Here is a 24480-nt window from a genome sequence, read left to right as displayed (position 1 = left end):
TCCTTATTGTTAAATAAAACAATTTCACATGTAATTTCAAATGGGAGAAGGAGACAGATTTGTCTTTTAATGGTAGTTAACACCTCTTGAAAAATGCTATATGGGGGGTAAATGGCAGTGCACTGGGTAGAGGTTACCAAGCATGAAGAACTGGACTCCACCTGCAGAAGGGAAATTTCTGAGCACTAAAGCAGTGCTACAGATGCCTCGCCTCTCCGTATCCCTCTCATTGTCTCTCACCCTTTACCAAAGAAAAGAATGTCACTGAGAATGGTGGAGTGGTTGAAACACTGTAACCCAGTTTCTGGTGGCAAGAAAGAAATAAAGAAAGAAAGGAAGAAAGAAAGAAAGAAAGAAAGAAAGAGGGAGGGAGGAAGGAAGGAAGGAAGGAAGGAAGGAAGGAAGGAAGGAAAAAAGGAAGGGAGAAAGGATGAATGAAAGAAAGAAAGAAAGAAAGAAAGAAAGAAAGAAAGAAAGAAAGAAAGAAAGAAAGAAAGAAGGAAAGAAAGGAAAGGAAACCCTGTCTCAGGCACGGGACTTCTTATGTTTTGTCTTAATCAGGAATCGTTTAAATAACTCCATAGGTAGGATTTTTTCTCTTTATTCTGTAGATGAAAAAATAGAGACTAGAGATGTGAGGTAAGTAAGATGTAGATGATAGTACGTGGCAGCACTGGACACAGTAGCCTCTCTGTAAAGCTGATGCCACTGATCAATATGCTTGCTACTTTCACAACTTAATCCAATTCATCATATAGACTGGAATTTATTAGCTTACATAATTTGATTAACCTCTTTCAAAGCAACCCTTTACATTTTATTGAAATATACAGGCACCAAGGGCACCCAGAGGTGGCTTACCTGGTAGGGTATATACCTTCCTATGCTCAAGGAACCTGGTTTAAATCCGTGGCCACCACATGAGAGCACTTAAAGAGCGGAAGCTTTATGAGTGCTAGAGTGATACCATAGTGTGTCTCTTTCTCTTTTAGGTCTCTCTCTCCCTCTCTAGCTGTCGCTGTCTCTTACCCTCTATCTCTGAAAGTAAATAATGGCTGCCAGGAGTAATAGAATCATGCAGGAACTGTGCCCCAGCAACAACCATGGTGGCAAAAAAATTACCAGGAGAAATTAACAAACATTATATCAGGGTAATCTGCAATACTTAAAAAAGTCTTTACTCTGTAGTGAGTCAGTATGAAGTTCATAATGAAATAGCATGCACTTAGACTTAGATACTCTCCTCACCTACTTCCAATTTAAATTCCCTCAATCACTCCAAAGCTAACCTTGTCAGACAAAGTAAGGATTACAAAAGCTGAATAAGGGCAAGAGACTGGCATACTTTAATGATGACTCTTTAGTCACTATCAGGCCATTCCACTAGCTGGGTCCCTAATCGGGGAGTATTGAGATTTCCAAACAGACTTGATGGGCCTAGAACTCGAATAAATCCCTCTCTCCATTGTTACTGGTCATCTCTATCAGGAACAAAACAAGAGATCCCTTTGTGGGCCCCGATAGGACCTTGCCCTCAACTTGGATCAACAATGGTAGAGAATGTTCCATCCTCTGAAGGGAGGATGGACAACATACTCTATGCTACACCTGAGGAAGATGGGTCAATACTGGGCAGCATGGAATGTTCCTACTCATGACCATAGAATGTGAGCTCAGATCTAGAGGGATGCAGAGGTCACACAGGCTCCTAAGCTAATTATGGGCCCCAGGTCACATCAAGTTGATGTGGTTTACAGTCAACAATATTTATACCCATTTCCCATATTCTCTCTTCCCTGATACAGCTTTCTGGTCCTTTTACCAGCTATAACATCATCTCCCCAGACAATAACTTGGATCCACCTGCATATCAGATTTCAGGCTCAGACAAAAAACAAAACAAACAAACAAACAAACAAAACACTAGTATAGCTACAGGCTCTTTGGAATATAACTAAAATAGGCCTACTAGCTATCTACAAAATGGAGGACCCCCAACACTTCATCTGCACTATTCCACCTTTAGGTCCATGATTGTTCAACAATTTGTCTGGCTTTGTATGTTAACTCTCTTTTCAGCCACCAGGTTCCAGATGCTAGCAGATGCACAACCCCACCAATGTGTCCTGGAGCTTCGCTTCCCCAGAGCCCTTCCCACTAGGGAAAACGAGAGACAGGCTGGGATAGACCTGTCAACACCCATGTTCAGTGGGGAAGCAATTACAGAAACCAGACCTTCAACCTTCTGCATCCCACAATGATCTTGGGTCTATACTCCCAGAGGGTTATAGAATAGTAAAGCTATCAGTGGAGGGGATGGTATAAGGAAGTCTGCTGGTAGGAACTGTGTGAAGCTGTACCCCTCTTATCCTATGGTTTTGTCAACGTTTCCTTTTTATAAATAAAAAAATTTTAAAAAAGTCTTTACTCAGGGGGGCAGATGGTGGCGCACCCAGTTAACACACACAGTACTACATGCAAGGACCTGGGTTTGAGCCCCTAATCCCCACATAGTGGGGATGCTTCATGAGTGGTGAACCAGGTCTTCAGGTGTCTATATTTCTCCCTCTCCCCTCTCAATTTCTCTCTTTCATATATATATATATATATATATATATATATATATATATATATATATGAAATATAAAAATATAAAGAAGAATAATAAGAAAAATAATAAGAAAAAATGACTACGGGGGGGGGGAGGTGGGCAGTAGTGCAGCAGGTTAAGCGCACGTGGTGCAAAGCGCAAGGACCAGCATATGGATCCCAGTTTGAGCCCCCGGTTCCCCACCTGTAGGGGGGTCGCTTCACAGGCAGTGAAGCAGGTCTGCAGGTGTCTATCTTTCTCTCCCCCGCTCTGTCTTCTCCTCCTCTCTCCATTTCTCTCTGTCCTACCCGACAATAACAACAACAACAACAATAATAACCACAACAACAAGGGCAACGAATGGAGAAAAATGGCCTCCAGTAGCAGTGGATTCATGGTGCAGGCACAGAGCCCCAGCAATAACCCTGGAGGCGCCAAAAAAAAAAAAAAAAAAAAAGGCTACTGGGAGCAGCAGATTTGTAGTGCTGGCACTAAGGCCCAGCAATAACCCTTGTGAAAAAAAAAAATGTCTTCACTCAGCAAACTAGTCCTTAAACCTGGAGCTCATGCTCTAAGGTCCAGTGATGATATTTAGTAGTCTTTTGAATTCTGGAAGTTATATGAAAAATGAAGGACCCAGAGGTGTTTTTCATATTTTCAGGGAAGTTTAAAATTCCACACTGGTAAACTGACTGGTAGCTAGGTCACCTGTAACACTCAGGAATGGGAGAAGAAAAGGTAAGAGTAGTAAAGAGATTCATGGAAGATGCACTAGGTGACCTTTCTATAGAAATAAATGTCAGTTGGTCACATCTTAAAGAGGATGTAAAGAGAGCATAGTACCATCCACTGGATGAGTGTTTACTAAGTTCCAGACACTAAGCATTTTATAATTATTACTATCTTCCGGGACAGTCAGATGCCAGAACCTCCGCCTCCTATCCACTTCGCCAGGAGGTGATAATAAGTTAAAGTGGGAGGAAAGGAGAACTGATTTGTCAACTGATCATCATCACACAGATACCAGCTTTCTTTGGTGTCATGAATATTTCTGCTTCCCAAGGGAAAGATAGATACTGCTGGCATACATGTGTGGATTTATTATCAAGTGCCAAGTAAAGGGCTGGCTGGAGTTTTGGGGGGCTGGAACTTGCAAGTGGAGCACAGCAGTCCAGAGTGGTTATAGACAGAGTCAGCTGGGAAGCAAGTGGGAGTGGATTGGTGGAAATGCATCAGTTGAAGATTTGACCTTATTGGAAATCAAGAGTGAAACAAGTCTATCCCTAAGAATCACTGTCAATGGAGATACAGAAATGCAGGGTGTTTCTTACAAGTGAGTCTAACTAGGGTTTCACTGGGGCTCTGTACATGATTCCACCACACCCAGTGAACTTCTTCCTGGCACCAAGACTGAAGATTTAAGTGGGGGGGCTTGAACCCAGATTCTTGCATAGTAATGTGTGCTCTCAACTGGGTGTGCCCTCAATCAGCTTCATCTTTCTCATTTTTGGTGAAGTCAAGGTAGATAGGATATAGGAAAAATCTGATTCCTCTTCAAGTGAAGTCTGTTCCCTTGGGTTCTACAAAGGGCTTTCTAGACACAATTATTCACAAAGGCTTGGAAGAGTTCCTCTGGCCACTTTCACAATTTAATTAGCTTCTTTTTAGACCAGGTATATTACATATTTAGAACAAAGATAATATAATTCTATTCTGACACCTAGTTTTCCTTTATTCATTTTATTTTATAAAAACATAGTTACATTTTAAATATATTTCTGTCTGATATTTAAAAATATTAGACTGCTTTAGCAGATTAGGGTAATACTTCTGTCTTTTTCCTCTAGTGTTTCTTTTAACTTATTTATAGTAACATTAAATATCTTTTGATATTTTTGTTCTTGTATTACATCTGCTAGTATTGTGTTCTAGACAATTTGTTTTGTTTTGGTAAGCGAGGTATAGAACACAGGGCCTCTTAACACTTAAAGCATGTGTTCTATCACTGAGCTATCTCACCAGTCCCTAGTAATTTTCACATTATTATATATAATCCGCAGAGTTGCTATTTAAGGACTATAAAACTACTATATCAAGTGAATGTGTCGTAATTATATACTGAATTCTCCACTTGATAAAAATAAGGTTATTTCTATTTTTATATTATAGTGTGAATATCTTCATCTATAGAGATTTTTCCTTGTTTTTTGTTTTATTTCTTTAGAGTGTGATCCTAGAAATTGAAATACAGGCTTAAAAGGAAAATAACTTTTATCTCTTGAAATTATTGGGAGATAATAATGCTACAAAAAGAAACTTGGGATGAATAAAGGCTGATGAGGACAGATAAGTTTCTAAAAGTGTGCTATAACTAATAGAGAGAAGAAATGCACTTGATAATAGGAATAACAGGACGTTCACTGCTGTGTAGTACATAAAGACTGAATTATACTGAACTGTCTTCTGCAATATGTTAAGTTATAAATACTGCAAAAGGATTAAAGTCTTACATAAGAATCCTAACATACCACAGTGTTAAATCTCTTTCCTAAAATGTTCCACTGATTTACAATACCTCCTCAAGAAATGAATTATAACACCATTTCAGCACCTTTAGAATTACACAGTGTCAGTTTTTAAACCTTTGATAATTTAATGACAAAAAATTGCACTGACTTTACATATCAGCTGTACTTTTAACTAACATATTGTTTCTAGAATACATGCTTATTGGTATCTTGCAACCAAGTTTGCAGGATGGTTCTTCTTAGAATCTAAATGCACAGAATCCACTCCCAAAATTAAAGAATCCATATATCTATCTCTCAAGAGTCTTACTGATATTCTTATAATGTCTACAACTTATTTACATTGTCACTTCTTCACATCATGGATCTTTTCTTTAGTGTTTTATGTTTTGCAAACTGCTATGTAACATTTGTGATGCTCTATAAATAATACATAATAAAAGTCCTCTGTCAGCAGCCTTTGATCAAGGACAACTTTCAACCAAGTTTACATGAGTAGACATAAAAAAGGAAAAGAAAAAACCTTTCTCAGTGATCTGGCTATTTATCTGCAGTGATCAACCAGGCTATTGCTAGGAAAATGTCAGAAAGTACACCCCAGCTCTGGTCCTGGTAGGTGTTCAGTGAGAGCCCCAAAATCTAGTGCACTCCGGTGGGTGACAGGGTGGGGAGATTCAGTGCCCCCTTAGTGTTTCTTCTTTATCAGACGACCTCATTTTGAAGGTCCCTCATCTCAACTACTATAGACAGAAGGGACGCTGAAGGAAGGTTTTTGCTTTACTGTTGATGTTTCCTACAGAAGGGTTTGGTCAGAGAAGCTGAACTACTTCCTAAGTCATATATTACTTGCATACTTGGTGTCAAGAAAATACACAGCAAATGCAAGTCCTAATCATTTTATATGACTTGTTAATGATTTTTTTCTCAGAGGATTTTTTTTCATCACTGACAAATAAAATGAACTGAAAATCTTGTGCTCAGTCTTTTAGAGAATGTTCTTTTGTTCAAGTTGGAAGGAAATCATTGAATTCACCATTTTTTCAAACAAGAACTTTAATCTATTGGTTCTACCCAATTAAAAAGAAAAAAAACATGCAGGTGGGCTAAGAGTCATAGCTAGGAACATTCTAGGCTGCACTCATTTCAGGACCACTCTTCCTCGAGTGGCAGAGTATGTTGACCCAGCCTCCCTCTGAAGAATGGGGCAGTTTCTGCCACCGTTGTTCTGCATTGAGGGCAATGTTCTGTAGAGTCCCATAAGAGGGTTTATGATGTTGTTCCTGTTGGAGATAACCAGTGATGATGGAGAGAGGGATCTGTTGCAGGTCTAGGCCCATTATGTCGACATGGGAATCCAAGGATTCCCTAAGTAGGGCCCCCAAATGATGGGGTGGACTAGTAGTGACCAAAAGGGTCAAAATTAAAGTGTGCTGGTCTCTTGCCCTTATTCAGCTTTGTAGTCCTTACTTTATCTGACACAGTTGGACTTAACAGTGATTGAGGGAAGTGAAATAGAGAGTAAGTGAGGAGGATATCTAGGTCTAAATATAAACTATTTGATTAAGTACCTTACGATTTTTTTTTTTTTTTAGGTCTTTCTACTTGCTTGCTGCACTTATTGAGTCACTGCAGACTATTGCGCACTTCTGCTTTCAGGTCTATATTTTGCCCTAATTTATGGACACATGAGCACATGTGCCCTATCTCATAGGCCCTGGTCTATATCTAGGTTCTGTAAATTTTTTAGGAAGTGCACCATCAGGATGGATTTCTAAAGTATAATATATTTAAGATATATGACAATAATATTCTTATCACATCCAAAATATATCATTAATTCCTAATGTTATATTAGTACTTGAATTTTCTATCATTTCATAAGTGTTAATGATTACTTTTTAGTTTTTATTATTTCTTGAGTTAATATTTAAATATTCCCTGCAAATTGATGACCTAGGAGCTGGGGGTGGCACACCTGGTTTAGCACACATACTACAGTGTGGAAGGACCTGGGTTTGAGCTCCCAGTCTCCATCTGCAGGGGGCAAGCTTCACAAATGGTGAAGCAAGGATGCAGGTGTCTCTATCTCTCTTACTCTATTTCCCTATGCCCTCTTAATTATTCTGTCTCTATCCAAAATAAATGAATAAAATACTTAAAAATTTTAAAAAGAGATTGATGACCTATCTTTTAAGTCTCTTTAACCTATTCATTCTCCTTCTAACTCATTATTTTTCCTTTCAATTAATTGCTGAAGAAACCACATATTTGTTTTATAAAATCTCCTACATTTTGCTCACTGTATTCACATTATCTTGTTTAATATGCTCCCTTGCTTTGTTTCTTAAGTAAGAAGTTAGATATAAATAGGCAGTTAAACTCTGTATTTTTTTTGGCAAGACTATTTTATAGGTTATGTTTTGTTCTTCCACTTGGTGATATCTATATTTATATCTATGTCTGTGTTTAAATCTTTACTTTGCTGTTAGCTATCATTAATGAAAAAGTTTCAGAGCCATTAAATTAGTAAAGATTGGCAATAGTAATATTATACTTCTTTGATTCTTTTTTATACTATCTGAAAAATTTCAAAATGGAAATTTATTTCATAATTTTTCATTCATGTCATAGAAAACTTCTAATGAAAGTGATAGGATAAATGTTTTGTTCTTTATCTAATTTTTTAGCTTTCTAAGTACTGATTTGGGGGCCTGGGTGGTAGCATACCTGGTTGAACACACATATTACAGTACACAAGGACATGGGTTCAAGCCCCCAGCCCCCACCTGCAGGGGGAAAGCTTTGCAAGTGGTGATGCAGTGCTGCAGGTGTCTCTCTGTCTCTCACCCTATCACCCCCTTTCCTCTTGAATTGTGGCTGTTTCTATCCAATAAATAAAATAAATATAATTTTTAAAAAGTACTGATTTGGTTCACTAACTTCCCAATAATTATCAATGGTAATTTTTTTAGAAGTGGAAGTGTATTTTCAGTATCACTGTGAATTCAAGGATTTACGTATAATTTGATATGATTCAATCGTACATAGCTTATCCTGATTGATAGTTTTTCCAATTTAGTCAGTTCTATCCTCAATCCTTTGATATTGACTTTATAGTCTTTGCTAGTTGTCTTGTTTTCCATAATGTCAAGATGTTTCTGATTCATCTGGTACATTTTCTGCCACAATCCTTGAATCAGTTCTCTAACAAGCACTATTTTGTTTTGTTTTGCTTACATGGGAAATTGTATTGGGTTGTCAGACAAGTCATGACATATTTTTGCATAGAAAGACAGAAAAATATATCTTGACTTTTCCAACAACCAAGTGTTTCAATACCATAATCTGAGAGTTAAAATTGATATCAATATGACATAGTCATTATTCCTGGGTCTTTCTAGTAAGTAGGGCTACAAAACACAAATGGTGCACATGAAAGTTCATCCTTATACATACTTCTAATCAAATTAGAATAGAGGATTTTACTTTACTTCTTAATATATATATTTTATTCTTCTTCTATACAAAGAATTCCATTATTTTTAATGCTATATATTGGAGTGGGGAAATAACTCACCTGGTAGGGTGTGTGCCTTGCCATGGGAGGAGATGAGCTGCGAGTCCCAGCAGCACACAGGAAGGAGTGCAATGACAAGGAGGGGACAAGGAGGGGAAAGAGGGTTGTCGGGTAGATATCCAGTGCAGTGGTCCCTTTCTGGCTGTAATAAACGAAATGAAAATGAAAAGTGTTGGTACAGTTATGATGAAATCACATTCATGAGACCCTAGGATTTGTTAAAACAAAGAAAAAATATTGCGAATAAGTTCTTATTTGACCCACACTAATCACTTCCCCTCCATAAGTAACTTATTTTATATTTATACTATACTTGCTTTAAAAAATCATATTCTTTCTTTTTGTATTATGCTTACACTTTGCATTAAATTATTTCCTTGCTTGTTTTCCACACAAGTATATAATTGGAGGAAATATCCACAGTAGCACTATGATTTCTCTGCTTCTGTTCCAACTGTGTAGTAATCCATTAGGTGGATGTACCGTAGTTTATTTGTGCAGTTGCCCCTTGAAGGGACTTATAGCTGATTCAGATCTGTTCTATAAATAATTTGGTAATGACTAGTCTTGGTCTTACATCTTTTCATATTTCTTCCAGAACATCTCTGAAATAAAGTTTTAGAAATTTTGTTATTGAGCTAAAGAGTAAATGCATTTGTTATTTTGCTGGGTACTGATAAATTGCCCTCCATAATGTTTGTACCATCTTCAATCCCCACTGCAATAAATGAGAGTGTTTATTTCCTCACCACCTTAGAAAAGATTGTGTTGTGTAACTTTTAAATGTTAACCAATACAATCAGTGATAAATGGTCTCTCAGTGAGGTTTCAATTTGTATGTATTTTGTGATGTGAGTGAGGTTAATAATTTTTCTCATGATTAAGGGAATTTTTTTATTTCTTATTTCTTTTTGAATCCTGTTTTTCTAGCTTATTTTCATAAAGATGCTTTTTATTTTTGAAAACTTTTCATATTAAATATGTTAACACTTTGTGATATAAAATTATAAATATTTTCATTTTTTATTTTTACCTTTCCAGTATGTTTATCGTCATTTAATTAAGGTAGACAAATTGCTTATTGCTTTTGGATTTTAAATTCTTACATAAATCTTTTCTATATTCTTGGAATTATAAAGAAATTAGTTTATATCTCATAATTGGATAAATTTTATTTTTAATTTTTGGGTCTTTAAAACTTTTTATCGTAAATTTCAGATATTCTGTAAGTTTCATTCTTACTGATATGAATGATGGGTCTAAATCTATGTCTTCCAAATATTTATTTGTTTATTTTTGCCACCAGGTTCATCGCTGGGTGCCTGCACTATGAATCCATCAATCCTGGAAGCCATTTCTCCCTTTTCTTTTATCTTTTTTTATTTGACTAGACAGAGATAAATTGAGATGGGAGGGAAGGAGAGAGAGAGAGACAAGCAGACCTGCTTCATCACTCGTGAAGCATGCCTCCCCACAAATCCCCTCCCCCCACAGGTGAGGAGAAAGGCCTGAACCCAGTCCTTGCACATGGTGATAGGTGTGCTTAACCAAGTTTGCCACCACCCTATCCCCTCTTCCAAATATTTGTATGTTTCCTTCTTTGCTACTTTATTTTGGCATTTGGGCAAGTTAGCATTTATGTTTCAATGGTTATTTACATTAGTATGTATGATGGTGCAATATAATCCCCCTTTTTTTTCCCCTCCAGGGCTGGTGGGGCTTGGTGGGGCTACGAATACATTGCTCCTGGCTGCCATTTCTTATTTTATTGGATAGGGCAAAAAGAAACTGAGAGAGGACGGGGAGATAGAGTGGGAAAGACACAGAAAGACACCTGTAGAACGACTTCACTGCTCGTGAAGCAACCCCCCTTCAGGTGGGGAGCCAGGTCTCGAATTGGTATACTTGAGCGGGTCCTTGCACTTCGTGCTATGTGCACTTAACCCAGTGCACCACCTCCTGGCCCCTACAATATATAATTCTTAGCAGCATATAATTACTCATCATCTTAAAACCTCTTTTCTGGGGACTGGGCAGTGGTGCACCTAAGCTGAGTATACACATTAATATGTGCAAAGACCTGAGTTTAAGCCTCCAGCCCCCACCTGCAGGGGGAAGCTTCACCATTGGTAAAGCTGGTCTGCAGGTGTTTTTCTCTCTCTGTCTCACCTTCCCTTCTCAATTTCACTTTATCCTATCTAATATAAAAGAAAAAGGAAGAAATGGCCACTGGGAGCTGTGGATTCACAGTGCTGGCACCAAAACTAGCAAAGAAGCCTCTTTTCTACTTTTTGTCATTGAGTGACTCCATCATAAATATATTAAAATTGACTTACAACTCTTTCTGTTCCTTTCCCTCCTCCTTTCTCAGACTCTTATTGAATTAATTACCATTTACTCTGTTTTTTTAAAAATATTTTAACGTTTATTCATTGGATAGAGACAGCCAGAAGTCGAGAAGGAAGGGGGTGACAGAGAGGGAGAGAGACAGAGACACCTGCAGTTCTGCTTCACCACTCTCAAAGCTTTTCCCCTGCAGGTGGGGACTAGGGATTTGAACCTGGGTCCTTACACACTGTAACACGTGCGCTCAACCAGGTGTGCCACCACCTGGCCCCCCATTTACTCTTAACAATCAACATAAATCAGTCTTGTAATTGTAGTCTCTCCACATGTTCTTTCCATTCTCCTACCCACCCTCATTATTTAGTGTTTATTCTTTATCTACATTCCTTTCTTATCCATTTTTATGATTGGATTTAAAAAGAACATAAAAATGACATTGCTCCTACTATCACCTTCAAGAAATACCTCCTATTTAGTCTTAGACAATTTTAATTGTTTAGCTTCTCTAAATCATTGATTCTTTAAGGAATCAGTCAGAGATATTTGTAGAGGTGTTGTAATTGTCAAGTCTACTAAAAGAAATCCTAAAAGCTTTTAGTGAACAGAGGTCAGGAGACAATCTGCAAGACATAGAGCAGCTCCATACAACACAACTCTGAATGTCCCATTAGATATTCATTAAAGTAAAAAAAAAGATATTGGTAACTTTTAAAGATTAGAATCTATTATTTCTAAACTCAAAACACTTTGCACAGTTTCATTATAAAATATATTAAATTTCCAGGAACAGAACCACTATGCAACTTGAATGAAATGTATACTTTGTTTTTGTTTGGCACTTTACCAGGAATTTTTCATCATTTGATAGAATTGTGCATGGTTAACAATACCATTGATGGAATTTGAGAAACTAACAAAATAAACTTGTATAAGAGTTTATTTATAGCTGTTGCATTCACAGCAGTCCTTCATGTTAGTATATCTGACTACTTCATTTTGTTTTCTAGTGTAGTCATCCCCCAACCACACATATTAAAATATACGTTATAGTACAATAAACTTACATAATTGCATTTTCTTTTATGTCTCCTCCTTGTTCTATTTTTAAGTAAGGCCTATAATTGATTTTTTAATTATGGGTGAAATTTCATTTTAGAATAATGGCAGTACAAAGTATATTTCAAAATAATTTAGGCAGTAAGCTTGATATAGGGATGAGAACTAGGGATTTGGGTGGTCCTGAAAGTCAGAGATAAAGGAAGGAAACATGATTTCAGGGACATAGAAATAAAATACATAAAGGTGTTAACACAGAGGTCAGAGCTACACAGAACCCTGAAGGGAAGTATTATGTCCTTTACCTGGCAGAAGCAAAGCCCTTTAAATTATAGTGACCCTAAGAGACCATAGAAAACATCTTTATGGGCCTAAACCTCAAGTAAATCCCTCTCCATTATTACCGGTCATTTCTATCAGGAATATCAAAATAGACCCCTTTGTTGGCTCCCCATAGGACCTTGCCCTCAACTTAGATCAACAACGGTAGAGAATGTTCCATCCTCCGAAGGGAGGTTGGACAATATTCTCTATGCTACACCTGAGGAAGATGGGTCGATATTGGGGCAGCTTGGAATGTTCCTACTCATGAACACAGAATGTGAGCTCAGATCTACAGTGATACAGAGGTCACATAGGCTCCTAAGCTGAATATGGGCCCAGACCAAATCAAATCAGTGGGGTTTACAGTCAACAATATTTATACCCCTTTCAGATATTAAGGAGCTACTCTCTTCCCTGATCCAGCTTTCTGGTCCTTTTACCAGCTATGAAATCATCTCCCCAGACAATAACTTGGATCCACCTGCATATCAGATTTCAGGCTCAGGGAAAAAAAAAACTAGTATAGCCACAGGCCCTTTGGAATATAACTAAACTATGCCTACTAGCTATCTACAAAACAGAGGACCCTCCTACTCTTCATCTGCACTATTCCAGCCTTTAGATCCATGATTGGTCAACAATTTCTTTGGCTTTGTATGTTAACTCTCTTTTCAGCCACCAGGTTCCAGATGCTAGCATGATGCTGACCAGACTTCCCTGGACAGACAACCCCACCAATGTGTCCTGGAGCTCTGCTTCCCCAGAGCCCCACCCTACTACGGAAAGAGACAGGCTGGGAGTATATATTAACCATCAATGCCCACATTCAGCTGGGAAGCAATTACAGAAGCCAGACCTTCCACCTTGTGCATCCCACAATGACCCTGGGTCCATACTCCCAGAGGGATAAAGAAAAGGAAAGCTATCAGGAGAGGGGATGGAACACAGAGATCTGGTGTTGGGAATTGTGTGGAGTTGTACCCCTCTTATCCTATGGTTTTGTAAATGTGTTCTTCTTATAAATAAATTAAAAATGAATTCTAAAAAAAAAAAGAACCCATCTTTAAGACAGTGAAGAGAAATGAAATGATGCCATATGAAACGCTGACATTACTGTAAGCCAGGTCAACATATATTTCCCATAATAAGATTGTGTTTTATATTTATAAAATGGAAATATTGACAAGACCATAGGATAAGAGGGGTACATTTCTACACAATTCCCTCCACCAGAACTCCGTATCCCATCCCCTCCCTTGATAGCTTTCTGGAGTCATGTGACTTTTATTTATGAAGCGTCATAAGCCAGAATTCATTCATCTGATAAAGCTAATGATCTTTATTAAACACCTGATTGTACATGATACTGTGTTGGAAAGTATATACAAAGAACAGAATGAACAAAATTACCAATTAAGTAGTCATATCTCTGAATTTCTGAATGTTACAGTGTTTAGTTAATCCGAAGGCTTCTTGTGCTATAATTCTGCAATGTGTAAGACTGAGTCTTAGTTAACCATAATTGAACTCCTCATGTTGGCATCCAGGTTTATTTTGCTCTGTAGCATTCATTTTTCCCTTGGGTTACAGACAACAAAAAAAATTCAGTCAACCCAGTAAGACAGTGAAAAAAAATTTTTTTTCTCCAGGGTTATCACTGAGGTTCTATGCTAGCACTATGAATCCACTTCTCCTGGTGGCCATTTTTTCCCTGTTTTTATTGGATAGGACAGAGAGAAATTTCGAGGGGGAAGGGAAGATAGAGAGGGGGAGAGAAAGATACACATCTGCAGACCTGCTTCACTGCTTGTGAAGAGACATCCCCACTGCCCGCAGGTGCAAAGCCGGGGGCTCAAACCAGTATCCTTGCCTGGATTCTTGTGCTTTGTACTATGTGCATTTAACCCATTATGCCAACCCCCACCTCAAATAGTGAACTATTTGATTGAGAAAAATGCTGTACCATTCCCCCAGCCATAAGTGGCTATGTAAGTAGAGTATGATCTTGTCAGTAAACTGAGACACCACTGATGGATTATCACTTTGCATTTACAGTTTGGTTCCAGTTGAAAGTTCCCAAAGGATAGTCAATTTTCAATTGGATTTTGCCTTTGGGAGCAGCATAGTCCACTCACTTTATTATCTCATAGTTTCCTGACAGCTAAAATATATATAACAGAAACTCCTTGAAATACTTGTCTAACTTACTTTCAGAAAAATATTTCCAATGCTTTAGTGATTTGCAATGGAATAGTCCTCTATTCTTGGTAATGATATCTTTTTTGATATATATATTGTGTGGGCATTATACATACATATATAAAGAGAGGGGGGAGGAAGGTAGAGATCTTCAGAATAACTTTCTAGTGTAGAATTGAATGTAGAATTAATTTGTATGTTGGATGAGGTAGTTTGGAAAGTTTATACAGGGCGTTGGGTAGTAGCACAGTGGGTTAAGAGCACATGACTGCAAAGCACAAGGAGTGGCACAAGGATCCCAGTTTGAGCCCCTGGTCCCCACCTGAAAGGGGGTCATTTTGCAAGCAGTGAAGCAGGTCTGCAGGTGTCTTTCTCTCCCCATCTGTCTTCCCCATCTCTCTTGTTTCTTTCTGTCCTAACAACAATGACAGTAATAAGAAGAAGAAGAAGAAGAATGATAAACAACATGGGCAATGAGTGGGGAAAAAAATGGCTGCCAGGAGCAGTGGATTTGTAGTGCAGGCACCGAGCCCCATCAATAACCCAGGAGGCAAAAAAAAAAAAAAAGAAAGAAAGCTTATAGAAAACGTCCTGCAATAAAGATAGAAATGATATTTTTTTTAGCCAAATATCCATTTTATAAACAACTACTCAAGACTGGATTCTTCCTTCAGGGGACTCTTGGATATAGACGCTAAAAGTACACCCTGGCTAATACAGATTTATTTATCAGCACTTACAGGGCCAGGGATATCACAGCACAGTGACAGGTAAGACTTGCATGCTAGAGGTCCTATGTTCCATCCCTGGCATCACCAACAGCCAGATTTGAGTGGTGCTCCTGTAAAAAATAAACATATTTAAAAATATGGGATGATTTCACTCACAGGCAAAAGTTGAAAAACAAGATCAGAAGAGAAAACACTAAGTAGAACTTGGACTGGAGTTGATGTATTACACCAAACTAAAAGACTGCGGAGGGGAGGTATGGGTTTCAGGTCCTGAAACATGATGGCAGAGGATCTAGTGGGGGTTGAATTGTTATGTGGAAAACTAGGAAAAGTTATACATTCAGAAACTATTGTATTTACTGTTGACTGTAAAAACATAAACGCAAGATTAAAATTGTGAAAGAAAAAAATCATGATTATTTACATATTTATTTTAGCCATTACACTTCCCTCTAAGACAAGAAATTCAGATATTATCATCAAACCTATTTAAAAGAATAAGAGATTTACCTAAGTCTCCAGTGACTGAAAGAACAGTGAATTCAGTTAACCTGATTTAGTCCCTTAAAAAGTGAAATGTTTCAAGCAGGGATGTTGCCAGAAATATGTTAAGCAAACCAAAGACGTCCATGTGTGTGGCCCCAGGTTTGATCCCCAGTTTTTCACTAATAAAGTTAATATAAACTTTTTATTCGTTTGGCCACTGGGGCTCAATGCCTACATGATGAACCCACTGATTCTGTATTTGTTTTTAATTTTAATATTTTGTTTATCATGGACATTTTGAATTAACTTTGATTAATTTGAAATATTATTTGTCTTGCAGTTCAGAAAATAATTCAGCAGGTTGAGCATGGGACATGTATGCCTAAAGCTTTGAATGTGGCAGAGTGTTCTTCAGAATTCTCTCTCAATAAGTAAAATAGATACTTAAAATATAAAATATTATTTGTCTTGATTATGGAATTTGGGGCAATCCTTTAAATTTTACATCTGGTTTTGCATACAACCCATCATCCCAACACTTTACTGTTTTCCAAAACCTTATGGTGCATTGAAGACTTCAGCAGAAATGTCAGGGAGGGTTGTTTAGTAGATCTACTGTAGACTTTAGGAATCTGAATGTTTAATATGCAGAGTGAATTATGAACTTTGAGTTGAACTGTGGCCTCCATAAAAAAATATGGTTGATATTTTAATCTCCACTTCCTGTGAATGTGAACTTAGTTAAAAATGGGTCTTTGAGGGCTGTGGTGATAGCATAATAATTATGCAAAAGACTTTGATGCCTAAGGTTCTGAGATCCCAGGTTCAACTCCCCAACACTGTCATAAATCAGAGCTGTCCAGAGTTCTAGCTCTAGTGTCTCTCTCTCTCTCATATATACATATATATTTTTCTATGTATCTCTCTCATTAAATAATAAAATATCTTTTAAAATGAACCTTTGCAAACATAATCCTGACAAAAGTCAAGACACAGTAATCCTGGAATAGGGTGGTCCTTTAAAACAATATGACAATAAAACAATAGGGGAGTTGTGTGGTAGCGCAGTGGGTTAAGCGTAGGTGGCACCAAGCGCAAGGACCAGCATAAGGATCCCGGTTCAAGCCCCGGGCTCCCCACCTGCAGGGAGGGATCACTTTACAACTGGTGAAGCAGGTCTGCAGATGTCTATCTTTCTCTCCCCCTTTCTGTCTTCCCCTCCTCTCTCCATTTCTCTCTGTCCTATCCAACAATGACTACAACAATAATAACTACAACAATTAAAAAAAAAAGGACAACAAAAAGGGAATAAATAAAGAAAGAAAACAAAATGACAGGTGTAAACTACAAACCATTGAAACCCATGTAAGACAGGCAGAGACTGGAGCTGCACCACACAAAGTAAAAACAGAGCCTGGGCCCCTTGCATCTGTTTTTTTTTTAATTGTCACCTGGGGCTTGGTGCCAGTACTACAAATCCACTGCTCCCAGCAGCCATTTTTCCTTTTTTTTTTTTTCTTCCCCTGATTTTTTTTATTAGATAGGACAGAGAGAAACTGAAAAGAGGACAGGAAAATTGAGGTAGTGAAAGACACCTACAGACCTGCTTCACTGCTTGTGTGGGAAGCAGGGTCTCAAACCTGGGTTCTTGCACTTGGTAATATGTACATTAAACGATACACACACATCTTGATGTCAGTCTTCTAGTCTCCAGAATATGAGAAAATAAATTTTTATTTTTTTTAAAGTCACTTGGTTTTTGGTACTTTATCATGGAAATCAATACAACCACCCCCACTGCCCTTGGTAATTCTGCCACAAATGATTCACAGATTACACTTTCAAGTTACTCAAAGTTTTCATCCTAGTGTGACTTTAGAGATGTATATTTCCCCTTGTCTAATTAATTGAACAGAAAAATTTAATGTTCCCATCTTATTTCTGTCATATTTATTTCCCAAGAAACAGTGGATCTATGCATTAGCTAGACTGCGATTTTAACACTGGGCCTCCTGTCCCTTGCTTCCTTTCTTTCTGCTATATCAGGCTACTTTACTTTAACTGGTTTGTACAAGAGACTCCTTGAAATCATGCAATACGGATTTATCCTGTGTAGAAATAATTTTCATGGTCTATTCACAGCTTCCCGTAGTCTTCTAGTGTTGAACTATCACCGGGTCAGAAAATTATTCTCCTAACCTTTAGACATTTTATGTTTCTGTTCCTATTGATTATTGGAATAAAAAACAACTAAACGTTATGCCCTCTAAAAGCACACCAGCATAATTTTATAGTCTCAGAAATTTTTGTTTGCTACAACATTGCTCCATATTATTCACAAAATTTAATCTTTTTCATTTTCAAAATTTCAAGGAAATAAGGTATTTGCAGAAGTGAATTGTTATCAGGTATGTAGGTGCAATGCCCCTGCAAATCTGTGTAGGCTGGGCTTCAGATCTTTGGATGAAGCACTAGACATGTAGATCTAAGGACGCGGGTTGGAAGTATAATTACTGAGCAACCTCAGTTCCACCTCCACATTCACTTGTCAGAGATCAAGAAAGAGCTACAGGTAGGCATGAGCTCGGGTCCATTGGGCCCAGTATGCCTTAGGAATTAATTCAGAGATGGCTTTCTGCTTTTTATCCATCTTCCATGAAATATCACAGAAATATTAGACAGTATTTTCATTCTTCCTTTAGAGAAACAAAGAGAAACAAATGAGGTATTCTCACTCACCTCAGATTGTGACTGGCTTTCAATCCCAAACCATTCATTTGTTCAAAAACTGTGACAAGGATAAAAATGTGAAAATAGGGTGGAGGGTAGATAGCATAATGGTTATGCACACAGACTCTCATGCCTGAGGCTCCGAAGTCCCAAATTCAATCCCCCGCACCACCATAAGCCAGAGCTGAACAGTGCTATGGTTAAAAAAAAAAAAAGTGAAAATACCATCCTTTTCTTACGTTTTTAACATCCAAGGGGATGGATGATACTATCTACAGCTAAGAGGTATAAGAAAAATACAACAGGAAGTAGTTCACAGGGAGACATCATCAAAGAAGACTTTGTGAAATGGGTGACATTTAAGTGGCAAACCTGAGAATGAGTAAGACTGAAAATATGAGAAGTAGAGGGTTAAGCATAAATCAAAGCACTTTAAACTAAGGTTGTCCACAGTACTTCATTTTTTAAATTAAAATACCTATCTGTTTACTCTGGGGTGGGGAGAGCATGCAAGAATGAGTGAGTGAATGAGAGTGAGAGAGAGAGAGAACAGAGTAAACAGAGTAATGCTCAGCTTTGGCATGTGGTGGTGCCAGGGACTGAACCTGCAGCCTCTTAGGCCTCAGTCATGCAAGTTGATGCTTTAACATATTGTATCACTTCCCTGACCCTGTTCATGGTACTTTCTATGATGACAAATGTTCTGCAACTGCATTATCCAATATGTGTGGCAACTGAGCATTTGGAAGTAAAAATAACATTACTCAGGAACTGCATATTTAATTTGGCTATCCCTGGAACAAAAGCAACTTTGCCATGTGTAGGGCCTAGTTTCAAATCCCAACATCACATTTGGTGTACTAAGGCATTGGGGGATACTTCAGTCCCTCTACCTGAAGGAAAAATAGGTCTGGGAGTAGTTAAATTGCATATGCACATGCATGAGGCCCCAGCTCCACAGTAAGTAAATACATAAATAATTTTGATAGTATTAATCATTTTTGTAACTAAATTAATCATATTTACATCACTAGAGGATACCTTTTTACTAGACACAATATTTTAAGATAAAAAAACAATATCTAAAATATTTCAGAAATCTGAAAGATAACTGTCACAATGTACCAGATGTTGAAGTAGCCAGAGCACTGGATTTTGGCAGGGATGGTAGAAAGTGGGAGGTGGTGGCGCTGCAAATGTTGACTAGGGCCTGCTGACTAGGGCTGAATTACAAATGGCATTACATTTCAGTGACATATCAAAGATACTGAAGCTTATCTTTTTAGTAACTGAAACCAATTCAGAAACTTTTATTTCTTCCTTCCTTACTTTCTTTTCTTATCTTTTTTTAAAAATAATTTTATTTATTTATTTATTTATTTATTCCCTTTCGTTGCCCCTGTTGTAGTTAGTATTCTTTTCATCGTTGATGGATAGGAAAGAGAGAAATGAAGAAAGGACGGGATGGGGGAGAGAAAGAGAGACACCTGCAGACCTGTTTCACTGCTTGTGAAGTGACCCCCTGCAGGTGGGGAGCCGGGGGGGGGGGGGGGGGTCGAACCAGGATCCTTACACCGGTCCTTTTACTTTGCATCACCTGCGCTTATCCCACTGCGCCACCGCCTGACTCCCCTCCCCCCTTTTTTTTTTCATCAGAGCATTGCTCATCTCTGACTCATGGTGGTATGGGGGACTGAACCTGGAACTTTGGAGCCTCAGGCATGAGAGTCTCTTTGCATAACCATTATGTTATCTACACCCAACCTCAGAAACTTTTGTGAAGCAGGTTTAATAAATTTCATTTTACATAATTTCACTAGTTTAGGTTGACATTTATAAGTAATTAGTATTTGAGTCATACTGAGCAATGTATAGGCTAAAGAGACTAGGGCCACTTGAGATTTGGGCATGCCTGCCCTTCTCTGTGCCAACTGTGGGATTTCAAAAAGAGAACACCAAAAGTGGGCAGAGGAATATGGTGGCCAATTATCTCTTATTATAAGGAACTAATAAGTCCTTTGATTTTGTTTCTAATCTTTATATAACTCTAGTTGTGTACCAAAATGCTCGTGACATAATAACAGTGAATGTTTGGAGTAGGGCACCAACGTAAAAACTCTGGGTTGAGGGTGAAGGTGGATGTTCTGCATCATGGGGGAGTGGGTGGGATGGGACACAGTCTTTTGGTGGTGGGAATGGTGTTCATGTACACTCGATTAATTTCTAGTCATATAAATCACTATTTAATTAATATGAGAGGAGAAAAATTGAATGACTTGAACTTCTTAATGCACAGACCATAGGCTGAGTCTTCAATATGTTGACTCTCGCAGACTGGAGGTATGGACCGACCAGTCAACGCCCATGTTCAGCGGGGAAGCAATTACAGAAGCCAGACCTTCTACCTTCTGCATCCCTCAACGACCCTGGGTCCATGCTCCCAGAGGGATAGAGAATGGGAAAGCTATCAGGGGAGGGGGTGGGTTATGGGGATTGGGTGTTGGGAATTGTGTGGAGTTGTACCCCTCCTACCTTATGCTTTTGTTCACTAATCCTTTCTTAAATAAAAAAAAAAAAAAGAAAACATATTCATGAAAAGGAAAAAAAAATATGTTGACTCTCTTAAAAGCTTAGCCCAGGGAGAACAGAAGCAACCAGTGGCACAGCTATATACAAATGTCAAAAGGCATAAATTATGGTGATGGTGTGTCTGATACAGCAAATCCTAACAAAGGGATTTTTCAAAGTTAACCCAATTGGCAACTAATGTGATTATAGCAATAACTATCTATTGTCTTCTTAAGCCCTAAGACATCAGGAACCTCCCACTTCCTCTACAGAGCCTATATTTTCCCTAAGTCCTGGAACCTCTAGGGTAGAGCTCACTTTCCTGCATGCTTCTCTCAATTCATACCAAATGATATTGCATCTGCCGATCCCAATCTAATCAATGCAAGGAGTACCACCTTGGTATGCTTCACTTCAGACTGTGTCCAGAGACATCAGGAATGGAATTTCAACCCTTCACCCTCATTACTAGGGTGAGACCTTTCTTTTCATAGGATTCTATAATTCCATTCCAGGTGGTTCACTTCTTAACAATGTCTCAAAACATAGATATAGACCAGGTCCCATGTGATAGGGCATATGTATCCATAAATTCACATGTATCCATAAATTAGGGCAAAAAATATACCTGAAAGCAAAAGTACACAATAGTCTGCAGTTGAGTCAGTATAAAGTTCATAATAAAATAGTGTCTACTTAGACTTAGATACCCTCCTCACGTATTTCCTATCATACTTCCCTCACTCACTCCCAAGCTATCCTTAACAAAGCAAGGACTGCAAAAGCTGAATAAGGGCAAGAGACTGGCATACCTTAATGATGACTTTTTAGTCACTATCAGGCCACCCCATCAGCTCAGGCCCTAATCGGGGAGTCCTGAGATTCCCAAACAGACATGATGGGCCTAGACCTCAAATAAATCCCTCTCTCCATTGTTACTGGTCATCTCTGTCAGGAACAACAAAATAGACCCTTTTGTGGGCCCCCATAGGACCTTGCCCTCAGTTTGGATCAACAATGGTAGAGAATGTTCCATCCTCTGAAGGGAGGCTGGACATGTTCTATGCTACACCTGAGGAAGATGGGTCCTGATACTGGGGCAGCTTGAAACATTCCTACTCATGACCACAGAATGTGAACTCAGATCTACAGGGATGCAGAGGTCACATAGGCTCCTAAGCTGAATACGTACACCAGATCACATCAAATCAGTGGGGTTTACAGTCAACAATATTTATGCCCCTTTCCCATATTAGGGAGCTACTCTCTTCCCTGATCCAGCTTTCTGGTCCTTTTTTCAGCCTTAACATTGTCTCCCCAGACAATAACTTGGATCCACCTGCATATCAGATTTCAGGCTCAGGGAAAAAAAAAAGAAACTAGTCTAGCTACAGACCCTTTGGAATATAACTAAAATATGCCTACTAGCTATCTACAAAATGGAGACCCCCAAACTCTTCATCTGTACTAACTCCAGCCTTTAGGTTCATGATTAGTCAACAACTTGTTTTGCTTTATATGTTTAACTCTCTTTTCAGCCACCAGGGTCCAGATGCTAGCATGATGCCAACCAGACTTCCCTGGACAGACAACCCCACCAATGTGTCCTGGAGCGCCAGTTCCCCAGAACTCCACCCTCCACCCGCCACAGGCTGGGAGTATGTATCGACCAGTCAACGCCCATGTTCAGTGGTGATGCAATTACAGAAGCCAGACCTTCCACCTGCATCCCACAATGACCTTGGATCCATACTCCCAGAGGGTTAAAGAATAGGAAAGCTATTGGGGGAGGGGGTGGGATATGGAGTTCTGGTGGTTGGAATTGTGTAGAGTCGTACCCCTCTTATCCTATGGTTTTGTCAATGTTTTCTTTATATAAATAAATTTTAAAAAGAATAAAAAATAATAGTGAATGTTGCTTGCTTTGTGGACTATGAAAAGAGTACTTTAAATTAATAACCTTTCTTTGTGATTGTCAAACCAGTCTCTTAAGTCTCTTGGGTATGTTATCTAGCTTGTTTTGTTAGAGAAAAAATAATAAGCAGGAAGTCAACCAATGACATGATTTGGAAGAAAACAGTGACATAAAAAGTGCTGCAACGTTTTCCAAGTCTGATGCTCCGCTGCAGACTGACTCAGATCCCTCTTTGCACTGCCTACTGGACAGCATATTGGTAGATTACATAATCATCCAGTGCCCTAGATTTCAGAGATACTTGCATTTATATGGATTACTTGTACTTATATGGTGTTCCAAGAATTATACAAATTAGCATATGAAGGATTAATTCTGTTCCTGATGTATAATTAATGCTTATTACATGTTAGCCATTATTTTACAGGTTCTCTTTGGTATTCTCTCTGTTCATGGTCTCTAAGAATCTTAATAGAGGAGCTGGTTGGCGGCACACCTGGTTAAGCGCACATGTTACAGTGTGCAAGGACCCAGGTTCAGGCCTCTGGTCCCCACCTGCAGGGGTAAGCTTCACAAGTGGTGAAGTAGTGCTGCAGGTGTGTCTTTTCTTCCCTATATCTCCCCCTCCCTTCTCAATTTCTAACCAATAAATAAACAAATTTTAAAAGAATCTTAAGATAAATATTTGATTTTATACTAAAAAGTTAATTTGGCTCATACTCTTGTCGAATTACAGGCAAAGAAGACATGTAAAGTAGAAGAATCTCCTCCCACTAGATTTAGATTTAAAGAAGTAATTTGATGAAACTGATGACTTTTGTGTTTAACTTACTTTATGAGAAACTATATGGTTACTACTACTTCCTACAGTAAATATTACAAATGAAATTTCACAGGCCAGAATCAAGTACTGGAATCAAGTACCATGTGGTCTTTTGGAATTTTTTTTAGGAATAAAATTGGTTTGTTTGCCTGGAGATAAAGACAGACTACAAGAGAGGGGCTTAGATTGTAATTGGGTTTTTACTCTCCAGCTGGTCTAATTTGACAAAGCATATAACAAAAAAATTGTATCAGGCTGAAAGTATATATATATATATATATATATATATATATATATATATATTTGCAAATTCTTTAGAAAGTGAAATCAATGAAAAGATAACTGATTTGATGTGTTTTGAAAACAAGGGAGTCAAAATTGAAACTGAAGTTTCTATAAGGAAACTCTATTTCCTATTAAGGAAATGTGTTATCCACAGAGATCAAATATACTTTGCTCATTCAACAAATGTCCAGATGGCAACTGGCTATAAGGTTTAAAAGTTAGACAAGTAATATTGGTTATAGACAAAGATTGGGAAACATCAGTGCACAAGTGGCCATTGAGATGGTAGGAAAAAATGAGACCCACCCACCTCTCTGGGGGA

Source organism: Erinaceus europaeus, chromosome 20, assembly GCF_950295315.1.
Source record: "Erinaceus europaeus chromosome 20, mEriEur2.1, whole genome shotgun sequence".
NCBI lineage: Eukaryota > Metazoa > Chordata > Mammalia > Eulipotyphla > Erinaceidae > Erinaceus > Erinaceus europaeus.
Note: the sequence above shows the minus strand (reverse complement) of the source record.